Source organism: Tyto alba, unplaced genomic scaffold (assembly GCF_018691265.1).
Source record: "Tyto alba isolate M040663 unplaced genomic scaffold, T.alba_DEE_v4.0 Super-Scaffold_14, whole genome shotgun sequence".
Taxonomy (NCBI): domain Eukaryota; kingdom Metazoa; phylum Chordata; class Aves; order Strigiformes; family Tytonidae; genus Tyto; species Tyto alba.
The window spans coordinates 26,250,611-26,274,893 of NW_024881276.1; the positions used below are offsets into that span (position 1 = coordinate 26,250,611).

The 24,283-nt window shown below is 36.9% G+C and overlaps 1 protein-coding gene across 3 annotated transcripts in view; it reads left to right on the forward strand.

Moving 5' to 3' along the window:
- DSCAM (DS cell adhesion molecule) overlaps positions 1–24,283 on the forward strand; it is a 469,478-nt gene that overhangs the window by 78,665 nt on the left and 366,530 nt on the right. The gene's annotated exons all lie outside the window — the stretch shown is intronic.

The window sequence follows — 24,283 nt, forward strand, 5'->3', positions numbered from 1 at the left end:
GCTGTGGCAACGGGTTAACGTTTTAACTTTGATAAGAAACTCCGACGTGCTAAAGAAATTTGAGTATCATAAAGCATGTGTTGGGTTGTAATTGTTTTTCAGTAGTACTGTTACTCATGGATTATAAGAAATCCCAAGTCTAAATTTGTTTGGTTATGTTTAAATACGGTATGTAATCAATATTTATATTGTTGTGGCTTAACCCCAGCTGGAAACTAAGCACCACACAGCTGCTCACTCACTCCTCCCCTCTCCCAGTGGGGTGGGGAGAAGAATCAGAAAAACAGTAAAACTTGTGGGTTGAGATAAAAACAGTTTAATAATTGAAATAAAATACAATATAATAATAACAATAATTGTAATAAAAAGGAAGATAACAAAAAGAGAGAGAAATAAAACCTGAGAAAGACAAGGGATTCACAATGCACTTGCGCTCCACCCACTGAACAATGCCCAGCCAGTCCCTGAGCAGCGATCAGTCCCCCCTAGACAACTCCCCCCAGTTTATATACTGATTATGATGTTCTATGGTATAGCTACCACTTTGGCTAGTTTGGGTCAGCTGTCGTGGCCATGCTCCCTCCCAGGTTCTTGTGCACCTCCTCGCTGGCAGAGCATGGGAAACAAAAAAGTCCTTGATTTAGGATAAGCACTACTTAGCAACATCAGTGTGTTATCAGCATTATTCTCATACTAAATCCAAAATACAGCACTATGCAAGCTACTAGGAATAAAATTAACTCCATCACAGCTGAAACCAGGACAAATACTTTCATAACATTTTAATCTCAAATATCTTCATAGATAACACTGGAGGCTTAAGCACATGGTAAACTGTGCTGTAAGCCAAACATATTGAAATGAAACAAATTAATCTAGAGCAGTTATATGCATTTACTCACAAAGTTATATATTTACTGACAAAGTGAGGAAATGTGAGGCATTGTTCAGGAAGTACAGAGAATTCAGGCAAAGAATATATAATGTTTTAAAGCATAAACATTGAAAGAAATTAATGGGAGAAAGTATATGTGGGAAAAATATTTTCAGTATAGTACATATCTAAATTATATGTTACAGACAGTGCAGCTGTTGTTACACATACAAATGATTTATGTGTGCAGAAATTTGAAATATATTGTTCCAGGGTAATGCAGAATGGAAAAAAAAATAGTTTGAGTTAAAAGTTGCTGCAGAATATATTTAAGGATGTATTTGTGTTTACAATCCTACAAAGTGTGGAAATGTTTTTGTACTTTTCAGTGTATTAATAATCTTTTCTTTGACAAACATGGTATTCATGGAAATACCTGTTTCTATATGACTCAGATTTTATTTCTCTGTCTTCTATTGATTCCTTGCACAAGCTTGTTCTATATTTTTTTTTTAATATATTTTAGATATCTGTCTAAGGTTTTGATAGATATTTAAGGGCCATGTAATTGATGATCAGTTGTCCTATGCTAGCGGTGCACTGTTTAAACTTGGTAAATCCACTTCCTTGTCATGCTCTTGGATTTTGATATGGCATATTATTTTTGTCACCGAGCAACTGAAATTGAGTGTGTTTCCATGAAGAGGTCTGTAATATTTGAATTGTAGGACTTACCAACACTTCATCCAATACAGTCAGGTCAGAGTTGTATTTAAATATGCAAATAAGCTTTCAATTTTTCTGTATATAATGATACAGAAATATGTTTAAGATTATCTAAACTACGATTAGGATTATATAATGCAACAGTGGATGGATGTATTTACTTTGCTTCATCTTAAAACGGGCTACTACATGATGCATGTACATCTGTATGTGTGTGTTGACTGGTGGAAAAGAATGTATATACTTGCATTAACATGCAGGTATATTAACTGTCTTAGTATTTTTTTGTAAGTTTATTCATTCTGTATTATAAGAAAATGTATATTTTCTTTGTCAACATAGATTGCATCCTCTCAATTTGATTTTTTTTTTTTTTTTTTTTTTTTTTTTTTGACTTGAGCATTAGTATCTAGTACCTATGTGATATCTTTGAGTGGCTCAATCCTGCCATTCACCCTGGAATCAGGAGTAGGACTCTCAGGTCTCTGTAACCCCTTCTTTAAGAAAGAAAGTGCAGCATTTCTGCAGATCACTATGGCTGCTATTTTAAGATAGTTTCATTCTGCTTAGTCTGTATTGATTTTAACCCCAAACTTTTGAGGGATAAAAGTATGTGATAACATTTAACTATATGGACCTAAATTCTATATTTTTTTTTTCTTTAATGCAACTTCTGACTGTGGTTGACTAGGCTACAATAACACAAAATCTATTACAAATTTCAATACTTAAATCCCAGTTTCTATTTATCTCACAATCCCTTAATTCCATAGTTAAAAATCTAAATGGAAATCAAGCATTATTTGTTAAAACTGATGCTATTGAAAATCTGAGTTTATCATATTGTATCATATCATAGAAATATATAGTTTCAGAAATTAAATCACAGGTTAGATTACAGGTCGATGCTATCTGTCATGCAAGGGCAAAAGTGAGGCAGGAAAATGTTTCTCCAGTTTAAGCACAGTGACTGCAAGACTTGTTTGTTCACTGTTTATGCTCTTCAACTGCAGCTTAATATTGAGAGCATTTAAAAACCAGAACCCACACATGTTTCGTAAAACAATTGCCTTGAGTTTTACCCATAATCAATTTTGCAATAATCTGGCCATGAACTCAAATGGTAGTTATTGATCAAGCCTGTCTTCGTAAAATGTCAGTGCTGATGAATAGGATGCAAGACATAACACGACTATTGAGCTGTTTTTCACTATTGATCAATATTCTGAGGAAATGCATATGCTTGCTTATATAGCCACTGCTAGCATGTTTTTTGTGTGTGTGTGCTAGACTAGATTCATCGGTGTGCTTTTCATCTCCCCATTTAATATTGGAAGACATCAAGTTCTGATTTGTTTTGTTCTTGTTTCTTAATATAACTGATTTACTTGTTACTTATTAACATCAGCAAAAATGAGAGCTATCTTGAGGTGATACTTCTACTGTGAAGGAGCAAGAATATAAAAAGGTATACACTCACAGTATTATGATTATCATGTTTTGAGGTGGACAAGGCTTTTGTGGGAAAACTAGATAGTGTTCACTTGGAAAGAAAGGAAAAGAGGAAATGGGAGGGAGGAAGAGAGAGAGAGGAAAAAAGATGAGAACTTTTTCACTGAGGTGATATATCTGTCTCAAGTAGACACAAGTAATGCAGGAAGCTCATACGTTACAGGGGGTGAATGGGAGACCCCCTATGGCAGGAAACAGGACAGCTTTTCAGTGGGGAAGCTCCATATGCAAGTGATCCAACAGATAAGCTTGCCTTTTTTTTTTTTTTTCTTTTTTTTTCTCTGGAAGGCTTAAACTCCAATGCAATACTTCCACGCACAATTTAGAGTAAATATTTCGTACACTTGCCTTTCTGTACTCCCATTCTGACTACTAGGATAGAGAGACCTGTAGATGAACCAGAATCCTTTATTTCAGCTGTTTCTTGTTGTTCTATTTATCAGTTATCTTTTTATGTAAATTCAACATTTTAAAGACAAAAAACCCCAAAGTGTTTTTACTTTTATAATATAAAAACAGTAATCTAGCTTTTTAGAAAGAGTGTTTAAGAGTCATGGTCCTTGATTAAGATGGTGAAATTTTTTTTGGCATTGAAGCAGCGTACTATTCTGGACACACCTGCTTTTGTCAGTATGCTTAGTTCTCAGAGAATGCAGTCATGCCCATAGTAATTAAAGTGTTTAATAAATATGGCTTGGTAAAAGCATCTTGTTTCCTGGCTGCAATTTTATGTCATGCCTCCAGGTTATTGTAAAGTAATTGGGAGCTGAAATATATTAAGACATATTGCTAGAATGTTTCCAAGGAGTGTCCAGATAGGTCAGACTCTGTCTTCAATAAAGGGGAAGGTCCCCTTGTTTGGAGCCAGAAATACTGAATTCTATGCATTTTCCATGTGCAAGGACATCTGTGGGCTGAAAAGGTGTGCATGTGCTTGTCTGTCATGGGGGAACAGGTAAATAATTGGGATTTTGCTTCTACACTTTTTCTTTCAATATCCCAGCAAATCAGAGGCCAAAAAGCTTTTTCAGAGTGTACTCTAGGGGCCAAAGTAGCGGGGGAAAAAGGTGTTTAAAGCATGGCAAAAACAATTATTGGGATGAATCTATTCCAGGAAAAAGTAGAAACCCCCTACTTCCAACAACAAATACACAGAAATCTTTTCATGCTGGAAAGATCCATTTTGAATAATAATTGTTAGATGAAGTGTGCAGCCATTTCCACTAGAAACAGCTGTTTTACAAATTCTTATGACAGACAAGAACAGACAAGAACTTGTCAATCTGCTACAAATGCATAAAGTGTATCTTTTGTCTATCTATGCCTTCTAGTAAAAAAGAATCAAACTTTCCAGTGGTGTGTGTCTTGCCTAACAATTTCTGAGATGTTGGCAAAATCGAAGGACCAACGGTAACGGAGAAATCTTAAGGGGCTCACAAAGTTCAGGTTACTGCTCTACCAAGCTCTACAGCTGTGACTTCAGGATCTCTTTCCTGAAGATCCATCTTTTCTGAAGAATTGTATCCTGTCAGTCGACTTGAAGCTGAGTCTGAAATTAATTTGAATTATAATAAGTAGCTTAATGATGTGCACTTTTCTCTTGTATCAATAACCAGCTTTTATGCAATTTCATTAAATGACACTAAACATAATGACACTTGGATAGTTCTAGAACGTTGTATGACTGATAGCTGCATACAGCTTGCTTAAAGCTCAAGTTTCCTTTTCTCCTTTCTGCTTTTCTTCACAAACCATTGCCAAAGAAATAGACTTTTGGAATTAGCTTTGTGTTGACCTTGTAACCATTGAAAACAGCCTAGGCACTGAAGGACCAGAGTGCAGCAAAGTATGTTTTTGTAAGAACAGCCATAAAAACAAGGAACAAAAATATAGAAAAGTGCCACAGCACCGACTGTGCTTCTGCTCCTGTTGAGCAACTGCAAGACGTATGGGAGACTAGTGCTTGGCTTGTAGTACTTCTTCTTTATGTGCAGAACAGTGAAACTGGACTAATAGGGAAGGTAAAGACAAAGTAACTGCTGATTCTGCTCTGCCTGGGTGAAAGCAAAGAGCAGAGTCCCTTCATGTGTTAATTAGCCCCAGAGAGAGCAAAGGCTGGGTGTGGTTATAGGGGAAGGGGAGCAGAAAGGGATTATTAAACATCAAGGTCAGTGTAAGGGATCAGTAAAGACACAGAAAATAGGAGACCGAAGAGCAGACGGAAACAAAGAGAAAGGCTGAAGAATTAAATTTGGTCTGTCACTACGCACTGTACTTCAGCTATGAATGCCTCCTATCCTGATGCTGGTAACTATGAGAGATTTTGAATTTTTCCATGTATCTGAATAACTTAGTGCCAAGAGCAGGATCATGAATAGGTTCATGCCCTGACCTTTCTGAATTCCCATTTTCCTGTCTAATGACATACCACGCACAAATCTGTCTTATTTATACATAGAGTGTAACTGCTTAAAAAGGGTAGAAAAGGAGAGAAACAGATAATAACGACTGTGCACAATGGCATATTTAAATCTGCACTGAAAGAATAGCAGTTTTGAGGGAAAGGTGTGTAAGCATGAATGGAACGCGGTTCCCTGAAGGGCTGTGACTGACGTGGAGATGACAGCTGATGCGCCTTCCAGCCAGCATACTTTCCATCAGCCAGAAATTAGACACACTGGACCACGGCTTGGAGTGTCACTGATGTACAATGACCTACATTTGATGTAATGAATTGCATTATTTATTTACATGCAGTTCCTCAAGTCTTGTCTTTAAAAGGCTCAGGGGCTCTTGGATCTCTTTCTGCACAAAGGGCTTTTGTGAACTGCTGCAGTTGACAGTAAGCAGTCAATGTTTGCCAGTAGTTATCACGTGGTGGCATCTGAAATAGCACTGCAGTTTTCGTTTGTGCTGGGGTTTGGAGAGTACAGCAGTGGTTCAGTTTACACAGAGCAACTGCTGTTTCTTCAGCCATGAGGTTTGTACATAGTGGGAAAAAAAACCCCTCTCTTTATAGAGAGTGGTCCTGTGTGCAGAGTCCCATGTACAGAATTAGATTATTGCTGATGATCACAAGGATTAAGTTGTCATTTGATTTAGGCTGTGTCTGGTAGAGATGAGATATGATCATTCTTGTTTTGGTTTGATGTCAGGCTTAATCATGGTTGCCAACCAGCAAGCATTCAGCAGACACTTAACCTATGCCACTGAATGCTCTAGATGCAAGATTTTTTTCCTGTTCCAAGTGGAGTGGGATGAAGAGTACAGTTTTTTATGCTTAAATATTGGCAACATATATAAAATTATAAAAAACTGAATGTAAACTACCTTCTACCAGAAACACATCAGTGAGATTTAATTCTGCTGTTCAAAGTTATGATAGCATACAGAAAGTAAATGAGTCACACCCTCCCTACATTTGTTGAGCTTCCTTTACTCCCTGGAAAGCTAATGTGAGTAGTGTTCAGCAATGCTCAGGTCAGGTTGTACGTTTGTTGTTTCAGTAATGTGTTCTCTAAGCTTCTTGAAATGTAAAATGCACTTGCCTATATCTAAAGACGATATATTGCTTCCTTACTTTCTATTTCAACAAGGTTATTTTCCTAAGTAACCTAGGAAAAAGTATTACACTACATTACTTAAGAAATGCCTAGTTACCTGCATTTTTCCTGAGAGGACTGATCTTTTAAGAGGAAAGTGTTTAATAATCCTGGAAAGTGAAGATAGTAAAAATTTAGCACTTCCTGCTTGTGCAAACATTTTTCATACTCTCCTTTGACCCACTGTAAACTGAAATTGTAACTGAGCAAAGCAATGTACTTAGAACTGTTCATTGAAGGACCTTCCCTCTGAATGTGGAACTTCAGGACCTTTCCTGAAGATGGAAAACATCTGATCCACATGTCAAAGAATCCCATTTTGATAGCACAGAGGAAAGTGAGTGATACAATTGTAGGCAAAGGGGGGGTTTCTGACCATTTAATCAGCACAGGGAAGCATGGATGTGAAATGGAAGTGTTAATATCAGTGAGGCTGTTGTTTTCCTGTAGAGGGAACTTGTGGATTTTCCTCAGTGTGACCAGGCATTTTGTCTGCTCTGAGGGGGTAGAACATTGGTGGCTGTTTATGAGAAATGGAAGAGAAAAGTAAAATGTATTTGAGTGGGGTTTCTTAGTGTTTAAAGTGCAGAAAGCCAAAATTTGCTCTGTCTTACTACTTCCAGCAATTTTATTGCTAATAGGGTTCACAAACAGTAGCATTGTTTTTGGCATTTCAGTAGTGAAGTGTGTCTAGGAGACAAGTGTATCTCAATTTTTTTTTCCCCCTCTGTGGCTGCACTGTTTTGGTTAGCCCTCCATTTCCATCAATTGGAGGAATCCTTTCCCTCTACTTACTTTAAAACCAAACAAAAAACTCCCCAACAGCCCTTTAATTTTTTTTTTTTCTTCTCTCTACTTACACAATTAAAGTCCAAGAAAAAGTTGATTAGATTCATGACCCCTTCAGAATTGCTTCTTAAACTCTTGTAAATTAGAGAGGGAGGTTGTAACTCTGCTTTCTGCGTTGAGGCTTCAAATATTTGGATTTTTTTTTTTTTAATATATGCGTTTCTTTCCCTCTCTGTCTCCATGAGTGGGTGTATACAGATATACATACATACACACACACACATAAAAATATATATGGGTACCTATCATGTCTCTCTTATGGGCCTGAGGGTCTGTTGGACCATGCATCACATTATACAGTCTGATGCCCTAACTTTTTTGTGTTACCACCTTGTTATTGATCTTATGAAGTCATGAAGACATTTCTTTCAGCATGGTTGAATTCAGTGGCACAGTTAGTCTCTCACTGGAAGTATCTGTGTCACGTTATTTTCTCTCCTGATGTACCTGATATTTTTTTTTCTTTTCATTTTCCTGGGGTGAATCCCATTTTATTATCTGTCTGGCTTTTTCTAGCCCCCTCAGTTCCTGTAATATTAATTCTCTCTGGGGTTTGTAAAACTGTCAAATAAATATGGTCTGCATTTTAATTAACTTGATGTTTACCAGATCTTTATTAAAGGTGAAATAAGACCAGACTGACTGCTAATCTTCACAGGTGCTCACTCAACTTTTTCCATTTTGTCTTTGCTCTTTGTTTACAATTCTTTGAGCAGTTTTGGTTCATATAATTTTTCTTGAATATTTGAAGCAATATTTTTATTGCTTTGGTTTGATATGCAGGATATTTTGGGGTCCGACTTGTAGACAGCAATGCTCAGTGCTATCAGATTTGGTATCAAAAGGCTAGGAGCAGGAACATACTTTGGTGAATCAGTGTGCTGGTTTTAGGTCTAATTTTATTATTCATTTTCATCTTTACTTTTTGAAATAGTGATCATAGCATTGCTTTCTTTCTTATAAGTCTGCTCTGCTGGTGGCTTGTGATCTTGTCACCTTCCTGAATGGCAGTGGATAAGTAGGTGACCACATTAAGCACTGTATGCTTGAGGTTACCCATCAAAACTCTGTCTAACCCGAGTGAACAGCCAATAAGCTCTGACAGTTTTGATATGAGGGGACAAAATTGATGCATGAGATTCATTTTAATGAGTGCGTGCCTTACTACCCAGAATGCTTTATACCTTACAGCTTTTGCTTGTGTACGTGGTTTAGCCACACTCTGAGTGGGTAGAATGTCAAAACTGCCACCAGCCATCATTTTTTTGATTATTTTTAATACATCAAGGAAATACCTACAGGTAATATCTAGAAGAAACAGAAACAGTATTTTCCAGTGTTGTGTGTTGTACTAGGTAACTGATTTCAACTAAAACATCATTGTGGAATACGATGCAATTAAATAGATAAACCTCCAAATTTTTAGGGCTGTAGATGGATATACAGATGCTCATTTGGTTTGTCTTCCCTGTCAAGAGTCTAGTTTTAACTGAAAGACTCATTAGAAGAAGGACTCGTTAGAAGGAATTGGAAGATCTGGTAGATCTTAATTTCATTTGCTGTCACATCAGTGTTGTATCTCTGTTGCTTCACCTGCGTTGCTTAACTGTAAAGGCATATTTTAATTATGTGTTTGTTTCATTTTCGGAGGAAGATTACAATGAAGGCTAGGTGATATTTTAGTTAGAATTAAGTGAATTTTTAAAGCTTGTAATCTGGTGTGTGAGCTTGAGCTGTGTAACTGGCGCAGAGGCAGACACTCTGTCCTGCTGCAGAAAGGCGATAGATGCAAAGGCTAAACATTTTATATTGTAAGCAGTTGCTGTACCAAAATGTCTTTGGTTTTGCTAGAAAACTTAAAGCTAGTGGATTTCTTATAAAAGTGAGAGTACAGGAGAAGGAAGATTGAACTGTTTAGATGTTCTCTCCCACCATCAATACTGCATTCTAATTGCAATTACAGATTTTTTTCATGGCAAAAGTATCCTACCAGTTTATTAGTTCATGGTTGTTTGGTTTGAAATAAGCCCTGCATGTTTTTACTGTGCCCACAAACACTGTTGGTGTTGAATGAGTTGAAATGTTTACTGCAGGCCATGGAGACTGACATGATGCTATGCTTTCAACTGGCGGAGAAGTGTGATCCACACAGACCTGTCAACAAAAGCAGGTCAGCAGGATTGAGCAAGAAAAAAAATAAATCAATAAATCTTTGAATTAATCATGCAGCTGCCAGAGAGAATTATGGGTGCATGAAATGAAGGGTGTAGGTACATATCTATGGCAGCTTATTCTTTCTTTCCTCATTGTGTCCTTTTCTTTTCTACATCTGCAAGTTTTCTTTCCCCTACTGCCATCTGAATGGCTCTGTGTATAGTCAGATACCTTCGTGGAATACTCACCGTTCATTTTAAAGTAACTAATTCAGTATGGATCACAGAAATCCCTCTTACTTTTCTCTCTCCACACTGCCACTTTTCTCACTGACTGTTGTGTGCAATCAATATGAATTAATACAGGGATTTCACCTCTGCATAAAACTAAGATTGTGCATCTTGTGCAGTGAATTGGACTGAAAGCAACTGCTGCTTCAGTGAACAGAGGAGTTAAAAATTCATGTCAGTGCTGCTGATGTCTCAGGTGAGCAGCCGTCCTTGTTGAGCCTTTCTGCAGCAGCATGGCTGGGAGATGAGCCCAGGCCTGGGCAAGACTAAATCCTCCTCCCCGGGGCTGACTTCCACCTCTGCTTCACAGCCAGATGTGGTCAATAAACATCACTACCAAGGGGGAGTGTTTCACACCCTATTCTCCGAAGATGCACAGCAATCGGATGCAACCATGGAAAGCTAAAATGGCAGCTCAAGAGGGAGTAATTTGACACTAGGGACATGCTTGAGAGGACTGTGAGGAATTATAAATTAAGAGATGCATCCTGTGTATATCTTTGTGGTTTCAGCTCTAGGCTTCAGTTTCGTTCTCTCCTTCTCAGAAGGATTTATCCTTTGTTACAGCACCCTGGAGGCATTGTTCTGTATAGCTTCCCCATGCAAAACTTGTGTGGTTTACTGCTGCCCCATTTCTGGGCCTGGTGGTGAGGAAGGATGGTAAAATTAATGCCCCAGCATCTTTAAATCTTCGTCTGCTATGAAGACAATGCAGAAGTCCCTCTTCTGTGCTCAACTTAACTCTCCAGCTGCAGAACTTGGTCGTGCACCACAGCAAGGTTGTCTCCTTGGCGCTCTGCCTGGGGATCGAGTCTGGCTCTCTTCCAGTTGGGGAACAGCCCAGTACTGGATGCTCACTTTCACTGCAAATTCAAATTAGTTTTCCTCTTTTATCCATGGCTTTCTTTGCAAATAGATAGTGATATTCATAAAATCCCCAAGAACAATTACCCTGCTGCTTGTGGAAGGTCAGGGCAAGCTCTGTTCAGAGATTATGTATTCCAGCAGGGAAAACAGAGCTGACATACAGCATTCCTGTTTTTCAGTTGCATGCCTAGGGAATTTTTTTTTTTTTTCTAGATGTTTTTCCCCCTTCTCCATTAAAACAGAGAACCAAATTCCTGACACACTCAGAAAATACATTTGGGTTCAGCTATGGAGCTGATTTAATTTTTGAACTGACAAAGAGACAAATAGTCTGTAATTTTCTAGGGGTAAGGAATTTTTTTATTGCCCTCCCTTTGTAAACCATCCTACTCAACTGTATCTAGTTAAACACCATTGTTTAGTAAAACCACGTTTTATTCTTTAAAGCGATATAATTCATACAAAAATAACATCTTTTCGTCTCCTGATATTTTTCTTGCAACAGATCCTCCAGGCAATACCTGAGTGATAATGATGGAAAAAGAAAAAATTCTCTCTGTTTTTTAGTCTTAGATTTGTTTTGTGCCTGTAGGAGTGTTTTGTTTGTACTGAGGACTGAGAATTCTTCTGTGTATTCCATTTTCCCTTCCGATTTATAATTGTTTTTCCCACAATGCTGACAAGAAAGGCGTTTGTTTAAAAACTAAAAAGCATTTGTAAGATGAAAAAAAGGCGCCAACTGGAATGCTGAAAATCACTATATGGAAATATACAACTATACTGTAAGTAAAACTGATGCCTTAAATGTACAAAATAGTATACAGATTTTTAAAAAATAAAACTATATAGATATATTCTATACAAATAAATACTCATTATAGTATGTTCTGAAAACAAAACATTTCTGTAAAATGTCGATATGAAATTTCATTAGTACAGGTGTCCCAAGCACAACAATTTTTATGTGTATGTGCAACATAATTTAAAGTACTTTGAGATTTTAATGTATTTATCTGAAATCTTTTACAATTAATTCTGAATTTTAATAAAATATGGAAGCAGCTGCTGATGTGAGGGGGGAGGTTAGGAAAAAGAAAATAGTGGGAAAAAAAACAGGAAAAACCAAATGCTAACATTGTAATGTATTTAAATATGGAAGTCTGATGGAAGAGTCTGGAGAAATAAGGGGATTAATCATCTATGTAATCCTTTTCGTTCTGCTCAGATGTTTTTTGAATTCATAAATGTACTGGATATCTTGAAATTTTTTTTGCAGAAAACAAGTAAGATGGATTTTCTTGGAAAAATTCAGTTAGAACAAGAGAAGCAAAACTGATCTTCTTTTCAAAGTGGACATTTGTGACTTTCTGAAATGCAATTTCAGGGCTGGGAAGCAAAAGCGCACCTGTAAATAAGAAGGGATAGGATAACACATGCTGTGTCACAGCATCCGTTCAGCACTTTTGTAGACTGAGTGAGAAAAAGAGAACCCCTCTAAATGTCAGTAGCCCAACAAGATTTTGTGAGATGTTGTGTGCGATTTCAAAAAGGTTTTAAGAAAAAGAAGCTATTCACTGGATTTTGCTTTCCTTTCTTGCATGATCTCTATTTATTGATAGTATTTCTTTGAAACCTTATCAATGGTTATTCATAGCACTTTCTAGAGCTGACTTTTTTTTTTTTTTTTAAGTGCTAAAGAAATTAGGTATGACGAACTCTGCAGAAAATCAGGGAAACCTTTATTCCTGCCTGTTTTGACATCTCTTTTCCCTTATGACAAACCCAAAGCCCCTTTCATTTAATTAGAATTTTTACCTTCATTTTACATAGAGGAAAACTGAATAACAAAGAAAAATCAGGATTTTGTGTTTCTCATTGAGGCTGCTTCAGACACTCAGGCAGGATCGCCTAGAGCATAGTCCTTGGATCCATGCTGTCTGTTTCTTCCCAAGTACTGATATAGGAAAAAAGATAGATTAAGTGTGAAGAAGGTTTAGAAACCCTTGGTAATTTGGTGAGAATGTTTTATATCCTCATTAATAAATACGATACTGCACATATTCAGTGCTTCAGATTTCTGCTTATGGAGCTGTTATTGCCTTGGACTGGAGCTCCCTGTGTGAGGACGTAGAAGGTGAAGCTCAGTGGGAGAAGTGGCTTTGGAAAGCATTGCTTGTAAATGTAGTCAGCTAAGAGAAGATGAAATGTTTTGCTTTTGCTGTGTCACTTTCATTTAGGTTTACTTTGTTACTACATCTGATACCTAATAATAAATTGTTGGATGGAAACCACAGGAACATAGGATAACAGATGTGAATGTCCTAAGTTTGTCAAAAAAAAAGGGGGGGGGGAAGGGAGGAAATTCCAACAAAACAAACTTAATGTGGTTTTAATCAATGAAAATTAATTGCATTAGAGATTAGAATCAGAAATATCTTCCTTCTTCCTATGTCAAAGATTTTTTTTTTTTTTTGGTTCTCTTTCATGATTGATGTCTTTTGCAGGAGACTTGTGGAATTTAAAGTGTATCTGATTCAGTTGGGCATTATTTGAGTCTATTACTTTGTTAGGAAAAGTGTGTACTTGTGTTGGCTAAAAATTATGTCTTCCTATTAAAAAAAGTCTTGTTTCATCCAAAACAAACAAAGAAATGAAAGTCTTCAAGGGATTCAGAAAAATCCAGAACTTTTCCTTTTCAGTATTTTAAAATTGAAGTATTTTCCTGTTTTCATTTTAAAGTGAAAACTCTTTGAAAACTACACATTTATTATAAAAGGAAAAAAAATAATTCTTAGGATAAAAAGGCTGAATGATTTTTGGTTGATTGTTTGGTTCCTTTATCAATCTTAACAGGGTTTGTTTTTTTTTTTTTTTTTTGATGTGCTGCTTATTTTTCAATTTTCTCCTTGAATTCCTGATTCGGGAAAAGGAGCAGTGAATATTTTTAATTAATTAACATATGGACACTAACAAACTCCTCCATAATATCCACATAGGATACTGTCTGTGAAACAAAGTTGCCAGAGTTCAGAAAAAAATTGTGTGTAGCCATTTAACTGCACCATTTATCTGATATGCTCTTCTTAAATAAAATCAATCCTATTTTTGCATCTCCCTAATGGGAACCTATTAAGCTAAGTACACAGGCATTTTTAACCTCAGACACATCACAGGGACAAGTCAGTGCTGGATTCAATCCAGTGTATTAATGAGGAGCATTGAAATACATGATCCTGTGTCTGGGTGGCTTGGTCACTGGATTTGGAAGTACTTTGTTGATGCACTGTGTCACATTGAGATTCTAATCTAGAAGATAGTTTAAGTCCTTCCCTCTCTGATACTCCACCCATTATCTCTTTGCCTGCTTGAGAGTTATTATGGAGCATCTTTTAGTGTTTCTGTTCAGAATTCTTGCCTTCTGGAGTTCATAAATACTCATAAAAAATAAATTCTGGATTGAAACTTGACTCCAAATGTTTTTAATTTGAATGATGAACATTCTATTAGGCCATTGAAGGTGTACTGGCTTTAAAGTCAATATGGATGAGAACTGCAAAGCAGCCTAGGAATGTCTGGCTGTATAAGTGTATACCATCTGAATAGAACAGAGTGGGAAACTTGAAGAGCAGGGGAAGAAAAAGTGGCGTAGATTTATTTTGATTTAGTAAGCAGCTTTTTAGAATAGAGCAATCAAGTTCAGAATGGAACTGTAGTAAAATGTGTAGAAGAGATACAAAACAATATACAGCCAACAAAAATAAAGTGACTGTGTTTCTCACACTGCAGTCGGTATCATTAGTTTTCTGCAATGTCACCCTAGAAGTGTGGGGAAGACACTGAGGAGAAAGCAATTAGGACAGGTCTCAGCATAACTAGCTGCCTCTGACACAGTCCAAATCTGCCCATCTGTTCCCAAAAGACGAACGTTTATCTTTACTTCCAAAACATCAGGGGGGAGGTCAAACCATCAGTGTTGTGGGATCAGAGGAGAAGATTTTAATAGAGTTATTTTTCAGTTAAAACCTTTTCAATGAAAACTTTCATGTTTAACATTTCACATTTTCATGCTTTAAAAGAAAATCACCCACTTCATTTCTCTCTCCTTTCCCACAGTGTAATTCACCTTTTTTGTTAATATAAAAGTCTGAATTTAAACAAAAATATTTGTTGTAATACCACCCCTACCCCACACCCTCTAACTAAGGAAATTTAGAGAAATTGCATAATGTCTGCAAATGAGGAGGGAGAAGTTATGAAGGAGGAGTGAGAAGAAGAATCTGCATGCATATTCTGTTGCATTCAGTAACTGGAAGCTGGAGGGGAAAGTTGGGACAAAATCACCATGTTATCCTAATTATCTCCCCCTTTGGGTGTGTAATGTGGCTGAAAGAGTGGGGAACAATGATGGATAGGGGATGAGGAGAGATTTCTGTGAATTATTTCCTTTGCTGAACTTTGTTAGCCTTGTGCTGTTGCTTGATGGGTGTCAGTTTGTGCTTTCTGTGTTTAATTACTTGGGAGATCTTTGGCTTCCACACCTGTGGAATTCCTAGGCAAAAGAATTAGAATGCCATACCCTATCAACATGGGATGGAGAAGAAGGAGCTAAACGTGAGGTTCTGTCCAATATTTTGTCAACTTTTCACCCAAAGTGACCAACACTCATGTATTTAAAAAATTGTAAAATAATAAAATTCAGTTAAAAAGTGCTGAAACTATTACATCCCCTCAAAATTTTGCATTTTTTAAACAGCAAAGACTCAAGCAATTGAGTCATGAACTGTGTTAAAGCACTTTAAACAGCTGATTCAAAGCTTTGTTACTTACTGCTCACTTGGATCAACATATTTCATGAATAGTGCTCAAACTGATAAAATATATTGGTTTGATCTTCCTCTGGTCATTGTGACCCCTATCACTTGGAGATGGCTGGTAACACTGTTACTGCTACTCTTAGGGGTCTAGCTAGCCAAGAATTGGAAGTCATCAATAGCATTTAGGGGAAAAGATGTTAAGCATCATTAAGTATAAGAAATGTACTGGATACTCATGTGAAGCTCTACCTATTGATCACTGCAAACCAAGAATCAGCAGTGGGATAAAAGCATGTTCCAGCTATTGCTCCACCATGTATTTCTTCAAGCACACGTGCTCTCAAACCCATCAGAAAGGACACAGAAGGGTCTCTATTTGTTCTCCAAAAGGTGTCTTCAGCTGCCTCCTGGCAGCTGGAGTTTTGGCCCTTTGGAAAGGTCGAGCCCAGGACTTCTGAGCAGAAACAGCATACTCCTGTGTGATCACAAGGAATACATAGGACTCAGGCCCTCTGCAGAACTATTTTCTGATTTATGTTTGTTTACACAGGCAAATTCCAACTCTTGCAGTCAGGGGTCTGAAGTGACTGCAAAGAGCTCACCCTCAAAAAGTTTATGGTCTTCTGTCTTTATGGGCCTAGCAGGTGATAAAATACAGGGTTTGCATTCTGTTTCACCATCTGGGATGGTGCCTATGTGAGGGGTATTAAATTTGAATGTGGGGGTAATTTACAATGGTAGCATGGCATTTATTCTGCAGCTTTGGGAAGGGTGCACTGTCCTTGGAGGAGTGTTTACCTGTGACACAGACCCTCCAGAGCATCTTGAACAACCACAAACAAGGGTGGAAAAGGCACGTAGAGCTGGAAGTGGTTTGGCATCTGTTGCAGCTGGATACTTGCTTTCTGCTATCCTGTCCTATAACTTTTTCTTACCCTAATGTTGGATGGAGTTGCAGTTATAAATACCAAGTTGTTTCGAAGAAATCCTTTTCCTAGATTTCTTGCTGGTGGGTTCAGTTGAAGCCTGCATCTCTGAACATCTGGCTAAACTTTGGGAAATACATCTATAATATGGAGAGCAAAGCAACTGACTAAATTTCAATGAAGAGGTTTGTGAGAGATAATGATAGAAGGCCCAGCTGGCTGAAGAGCCCTGCAATGGGTCAGCTGTTGCTCAATTAAGCAACAGTTATTATGGCACTCACATGACCTGTATTGGCTAAAACATGAGCTCCCATGACTGTTTTTCTTGGGTCCTTGTCAAGATCCAGAATAAGTATGGGGCTGCAAACTCTGGAGCTGCTTTCATCTTGATTGAGCTGTCCCAGATGCCTCCAGTCTTGGGCCCCCACATGACAGCAGTAGGCATGACTCAGTTTTTCTAAAAATAAGACGACTTTTTCATTTGATCTGCTGTAATTAAAAGGGTGACTGTAAAGTTATCTTAGAATGCTTAAAAATGATAAAAAGTATTCAGTCCCCTTCTCCCTCCCCCTTGGACACCAGTGAAGATAACTCCTTGGTTGTATAAAACGTTGAATTTGCAGAAACGTGAAAATGTTGTTTTGATAAATCACAAGCATCTTTCAGTGGCTCAAAGCATATTAAAATGTCACAGTGAAGCAAATCAGTGTTCTCATTTCTTATTCCTGTCTTTGAGGATACGGTTTGCAAACTATGGAGAAAACAGATAATTACGTCTAGGAATTAGGAGAGTCAGAATATTGCTGTACTGCAGTGAACAATTAATGATATTTATCTCTCACATAAGGCTTTACACTTTTCCTATATAAATCTTTTCTTATGCAGTAAGTAGTAATTCTGAAAGTGCTATCTCCATTTTGCATGTACAGAAACTGAGACACTGCATGAGCATGGGGAAAACATGAAATCTGCCTCAAATCTTTTGCTAGTTTTGAAGTTCTGTATGTAGGCATCATCTAGACCCCCATTGTACAAACTTTAGGCTACACGTTCAAAATATTTCTCTTACTAAGTTTGTGTTTTACATTTGATTCTGTAGAGTTCTCTTGATTTTGACTTTTTTGGGATTTTACATTGAATACTTTAAGACATGAAAAAGTAGGAAAGCACGAATTTTATGTCCATACTTATTTGCTCCCACCTACAAATTATTATAATATTTATTCATCTGCCTAAAGATTGCAAAATGTAATACAAGCAAAGCAAGGAACAGATGCATAACTGAAGGTAGGAGGAAGTGGGCAAATTAAGGGAAAAAATGGAAATATACTAATTTTTGCCATCTTCTTATTTGACTTGAAAAATGTCAAACATTTCAAGGTATTGTGAACACTGTAGAAAAGTCCCCAGCTCTTTGAGGCAAAGGGTAACTTTTGTCAGCACTGTACTTTCTAAAGATGAATAATCACTTTTTTCTTATAGCTCCATTTGCCTGTAGCCTAAACCCTGTTTTAGGAAACAGTAGACTGACAGAGCCAAGCTTGAAGTTTAAGGTATTTGAAATTGGACATTTGACAGGAAGCTCCTCCTTACACACTTCCATTATTTTTTTTTTTTTTTTAATATGCGTAGTACCCAAAATATGCAAGAGAACTATTATTTCGGAAGACATGAGAAGAGTAACTTGCAGTCTAAGAAATGTCCCTATATATATATATATATTTTTTTTTTAATCAGCACTGACCTTTTGAATTGATCCTTTATGATTTAGAGAAGAAAGACCTGTGAAGAACCAGACACCCATGATTTAAGGGATTTAACTGACTTGCATTTATAAAACCAAACACTTTACAATACTAATTGAAAGAGTTGCAGCAGAAACAGAACGCTATGATGTAAACTTTTTGCAAGTTGGTAAACATTCATTGTTGATGTCTTTTTCTTTTTTTTTCTATAAAAGGTGTTACATATTTCTTGACACTGAAGGTGACATGAATAGTGGCATCCGGTTTAGATTAAGTTATTAGACTGTAGATGTCCATGCTTTTAGAAAAGCCTTAGCCTGTAAATAAAGACAATAAATAGATCTTTTGGTTAGCCTTCCACCTATTAAATATCCCATATAGAACTATCCTGGCTACAGGTTGAAGATCTAGCAATGCATAGATCAGCAAATGGCAATTTTTACTGCTATAGCTGTTTGGCAGTGGCTGTCCTATTCTAAATGGATGACATAGCTGCTCACTTTGGGGCATGTGGCTCCTTTGTCTGTGTTTACCTGCCTATCGGAGGAAAAGGAGCATGTTCCTTCAGTGGAGAGTAAGGAGCCTTTGGGGGATACTTGCGTAACTGAGGTCAAAAGGTATCCCTGTAGGCAAGTGCAAGTCTCTTCCTCAGAAATTCCCGTGATGACAGATGAATCTCACTTCTGTGAAGTGAAATTCTGAAACCTGTCTCATCTCTTTCAAGTGGAAAGCACCTAGATCAGGAAGCTGTGGTGAAGAAAATTGCCTGGTTGAGTTGGATTTTGCTCTTTATATATCTTGTTCTCAAGTTGACTGTCTGTCTGTCTGATGTTCCCAAAAGAAAGGGTTCTGCTCTATGAGGAAAGAATATTGTTTCCTTACAGAAATAAAGATGTGGAATAGGAAAGAGAGAAAGGCACGTTCAGAAAAGTGGGCCTCAACTTAGTGGTAGATTGTTTGTTTCTCAAATAATACTGCTAGTTCATGCACATGGGAAGTCATAAGTGGCACTATGTTTGCTTAAATGTAGGTTTTGTGTTACCATTTTTTGGTAAAGCTTTTAGATAAACTCTACTGATGTCAATTAGGGAACCTGACATTTTTGTCTGTAGTGTTATTTGTTGTCTTGATTTCACACCTAATTTCTGAAAATATTGTGACTAGACATGATTTTTAAAAGAACTATAATATAATACCTGTTGACAGAGCTGGTTAAGACTGAAAACAGAGGAAAGTACATACCCTAGTATGTGTTAGAGGTCACTGAAAAAATGTATTCAAGGCTGCTGATGTAAAGCAGCGAGATATTCTGCTATCTATGGATGTTTTGAAAAGTGAGTTGCTCTTTAATGGAATTCTCTTTTCATTGGACTGTCACCACTGACTGCTCTATTATGTGTTCAATTATTATACATTTCAAAAAATATGACTTGTTCTGAAGAATGGTAGTTAAAAAAAAATTGAAACGATGAAAGTTTGGAAAAATGTTGTAGCTGTTACACAATATGGTAGCTGACTTTCCTATTGTGAACCAAGCAGTTATTGTAGAGGTCCTATTTTATGCAAAGGCATAGTTCTTTTCTTTTGCCTCAAAGGATGAATAATTTCTATTTTAAAAGGAAAGGATAAACTTGACCTCCATAATCGTTTTGTGTTGGAAAGACTGATTCACCTAGATTTAGAGCTGTTACTACTGCTTCTTCTTCCACAAATCTGTGCATTCCTCCCTTTTTACAGTGTTTGCTGTTTTTTAGTTTGTGCACAACCAAACTTCACATTGAAAATTCACGTTAGTTGCATCCAAGAGGGAAGAGGAGGACAGAAAAGAACAATAGGATTATGTATACTGAATATTGCAGCATCAAGTACCTGACTTGTCTGGATGCAATGTCATGCTAATATATCACCTTGATGGTGAACTTCATGTTGTTCTTACTGTAAATGTCAAATATTTTTTTCCTGTGTAAAAGTCAGGTTACTAATTTTTATGTTGCTCAGTTTCATCTAAAAAGATGTATTATAAAACCTTCTCAGGTGTTTAACATTTGTGTTAAAACCATGGTTATTAATCAGAGTGAAAATTAGTAGTGATCTCATTTTACAAAGCTTCTCAATAATTTTGTTGTACAGTGAAAATAATTCCAGCAGTATTTCCTTCCTGTAGTAAGCCTGGGTATATGTATTATTATTCACCACAGTATCCTGATGAGACAAGTCAGTCTCTAGGATTCAGCAAATGAGGCAAGTGCCTAGGGCAGAGACTGCCAGAAGGGCCTAAATGTCCTTGGCCACACTCCCTGTTTTCCTGTAGCACAGGCAAGTCTTGGGAGGGGTTAGACACAGTCTGCATTCTACCATCATGTCTAGCACCAAGGATCTGCAATGCACACTTCTGCTATTTATTGTGTGACACAACAGTGATCACTTGAGCTGTGGCTGAGTGACAGGATAGTCTGGAACAGGACCATAAATGAAATTTCTCTGGACTCCACCAAGGTCCTTGGTGTGTTATCTTCTGTAGTTCCTCTGGGAACTCTGTATTTCTTTGTTCTGCCTCTAAGGAGCAAACACAGCATGCTGTTGTGTCTCTGAGCTCAGCAACTGCCTGCCCTTCAGGAAGGGAGCTGTTGTATTGCTCTCTACTGAGCAGACCTTGAGAAAAATTACCTCACATTCCTTACTAAAGATTGAGTACCATGGGACTGTGACCTGTGCATGCGTGTGTGTGTATACAGATATAGGTAAAGGGAAGGCAGAGGAGAGAAAGATGAATGGGAGAGTGTTCCTATTAATTGCTCCTGCTCCTCTTTGCTGAAAAAAAGTCTACTTGGAGACATGCTTCATCAATAGGTGGCTGAACCAGAATATGAATGGGGACAATATGGTCTTTATGTTGCCCTTTGTAAATGGATTATTGCCTTCTGGCTGTGGTTTACTGTCACTAGCATGTTCTGCTTGTAAACAGAAGGTTGTGACTTCCAAGCAATTCTCTAAAAATGGAAAATATCTCTCTTGTGTATCCATACTTAAAAAAGAGATGCTGGCTGGTTTTATGTGGACAGAACACATACAAAGGTAGATGGTGGCTTCATATATCACATTTATCTTTGAATTTTGCTTTTAAATAAAGCAAGAAAAATTTGGAGCATATTTCAGTGTGGAGGTCAGGGAAATGTGTGTCTCATCTAATGATAAGCAAAGGACATCTGGTTATACCATCCATCAGTCTGTCGCCTAGAGCAAGAGATATTCAAGTTTGACATGTCTGTTTTGGGAGGGGGAGGCATGACAGGAGAGATAGCAGACTGTTTTATCAAAATGCAGGAGCTGAAGTTGTTGGTTTTCTTTTTTTCCTCCCCCTGAATCACTTTTAATTGTATTTACTGTGTTCACTGTTTGTGGATACTACCCACAAAGCCGACCATGTAACACTTCCCAAAAGAAAATGTTAAATTAAAATGATTTGAACATTAAAAATGTTTGAACACTACTTTTTAGTATCATTCTAGCTTAAAGTTACAGAGGATTTTTTTAAGTGAGAAGTTCCTTTCATTAATATTAATAAAATATCCTAAAAGATAAAACCTGTTTACTTACACTTAAAGATATCGACAGTGCTCCCCTGGAGCATGGGACAGAATAGCAGTCTAGTGTGCTTGTGATTTATAGTTTCTACTGTATTATTGATTAATTCACAATATTCATATTGTTTCTTATTTTCATTGAGATTAAAAACATGCTGGGAATTAAAAAATAGTTGATAGTTCTTAAACAATATTGTGCATTGTTAAAATATATTATTTTCTGTCTTTCTGATATTTGCCATGCAATCAGTTCATATGGATTTATACATGATTTTTTTTTTTTAATGGAAAAATGGATATTGAGTTGTATTTTCTTTCTGGTTTGATTTTTTTATGTTTTTTTTTTTTTTTTTTTTTTGGTTTGGTTTTTTTTTTGTTTGTTTGTTTGTGGTTTTTTATGTGTGTGTTTTTTTTTTACTCACTTTTATTTTTCCTTCACAAAATATTAGGGTAATGTGCTACATTCTGACTTTTCTTTCAGATTGTTAGTTACATCCCTTTTAAAGTAGTCTTTTGACACCAAGAAAGTTGCTTGTTGCCTGGGTTGTGTTTTCTCTTCAAATAAAAAATGTGTTTAGAACAGGCTTTCTGGTTTTATACCTAAATGTCTTTGAATGCTCCTGATTTATTTTATGCTTTTTTTATTTTATTTTATTTAGTTGCTTATTACAGCCTGCTCTGTGTACACTTTTGAAAGAGACCTTCTAGAAAGAAGATGTGTTTAATATGCAAAGAGCAGCTGATAACTTCTTTTGATCCTTTTTTGATTATAGACTTGTACTTGTCTATATGGTCCCTCTGGTGACCAGAGAGTTGATCAAATTATTGTGATGCAGGTATGAATAACTGGAATTTGGGTAAATAAAGAGGTGGCTTTGTTGTAATCTCGAAAACTCTTATTATTATCAGTTTTCAACTCTGATACATAATGAATATATGTGAGTGGAGTTTTTCATTTAAAGATTCAAAATTTTAGTTTTTTTCAATTATTAAAATATAAGGATTAAGTCTGATTTCTTTGTATGAAATTTGAAATACATCTCTCAGGAAAATTAAAGTAGATTTTCTGTTGGGATTAATGATTTCAGGGAGAGAAAATATACGAGAAGTTATTTTTATGAAGACAAACAGCAGAAAGAGATTGGTCCTTCAAATGAAGAAAGTGGGAAGTGGTGGGATTTTTTTCCTTTGGTTTGCTTTTAAGATGACATGAATTATTAATAAACCTAAAATGATTCTGCCATTGGAGATCCTGCCTGTTACAGATCAGAGTTAGAGCAGTTATTCACAATAGTTAAACCCAATCTCTATAACCCTAATATCTGTAAGGGTCAGGACCCAAAAAGACAAGCCACAGTCTATCTCAAAAGCAGAAGACTGTGAGAAACAGCCACCACTGCATCTGTGGAGCCACCAGAGAAGAATATCAAATTCTATCTTGTGCAGAGCTGTGACTCCAGGGCAGCACACTGTTGGGCAGCCATGGTGTCATGAGCTCCACTGACAAATGCTAACTGGATTTGCTCCTCCAGAAATCTTTCTGGTAAGGAGAAGTGAGAGGTCTGTTCCATTCAGAGTATTTCCACTGGTCCAGCTCTTATGATCTTTGTGGATTGAAAGAAAAAGTACAAATATGTGAAACACGTTTCATTTTTTGTACTCACTAGACATTGTTAAAGAGGCATATGTCATGCTGAAAATCAAGAAATTTGCAATACTGACACTCTGGAAAAGTCTTATGCTTTCCATGTTAGCATCCAGACTACCTGTGCTGTATAGGCAAGGGAGCATTGGAAATCATTCTCTTGGACATGCTGATTGGTAGTACTGAAATCAACAAGAAACTTTTTGTGCATGGTGATGTATGGTTAGAGATATCAAGTATGTGATGTGAGAAAATGGCTTCCATATACTCCTCTGTGGGCAGTTCATATCAGAGCAAGGGGCTGCCAGTGTGGAAAATCTATTGTGTTCAGTTTTGTGGAAGGCTGCATCAGAAATGGATGTCATTGCTTTTAAGAGAGATTTTAATATCAAATTTTAGCTGTAAAGGCATGTCTGCATACATAAGTGAAAATTTTCTTCTGAAGCTAAAACCTGCAGCGCCAAAACCTGTCTAGCTCATGACAGATGCATTTTGGAAAATCATCTTGTTTAAAGATAATTCATTTTTTTACATCTAAAATTTGTTTTCTGTCTGTGTCTTGGTGAAAAGGGCAAATACAAGTTTGTACTTGTGCATTTAATAGAACTGGCTATGGCGATGACTGATTTTGTTCTTTAGTAATAAGTAAAACAGGTCTCAAACTAGGGCTTTTATTGCAACTTCATGAATACTTG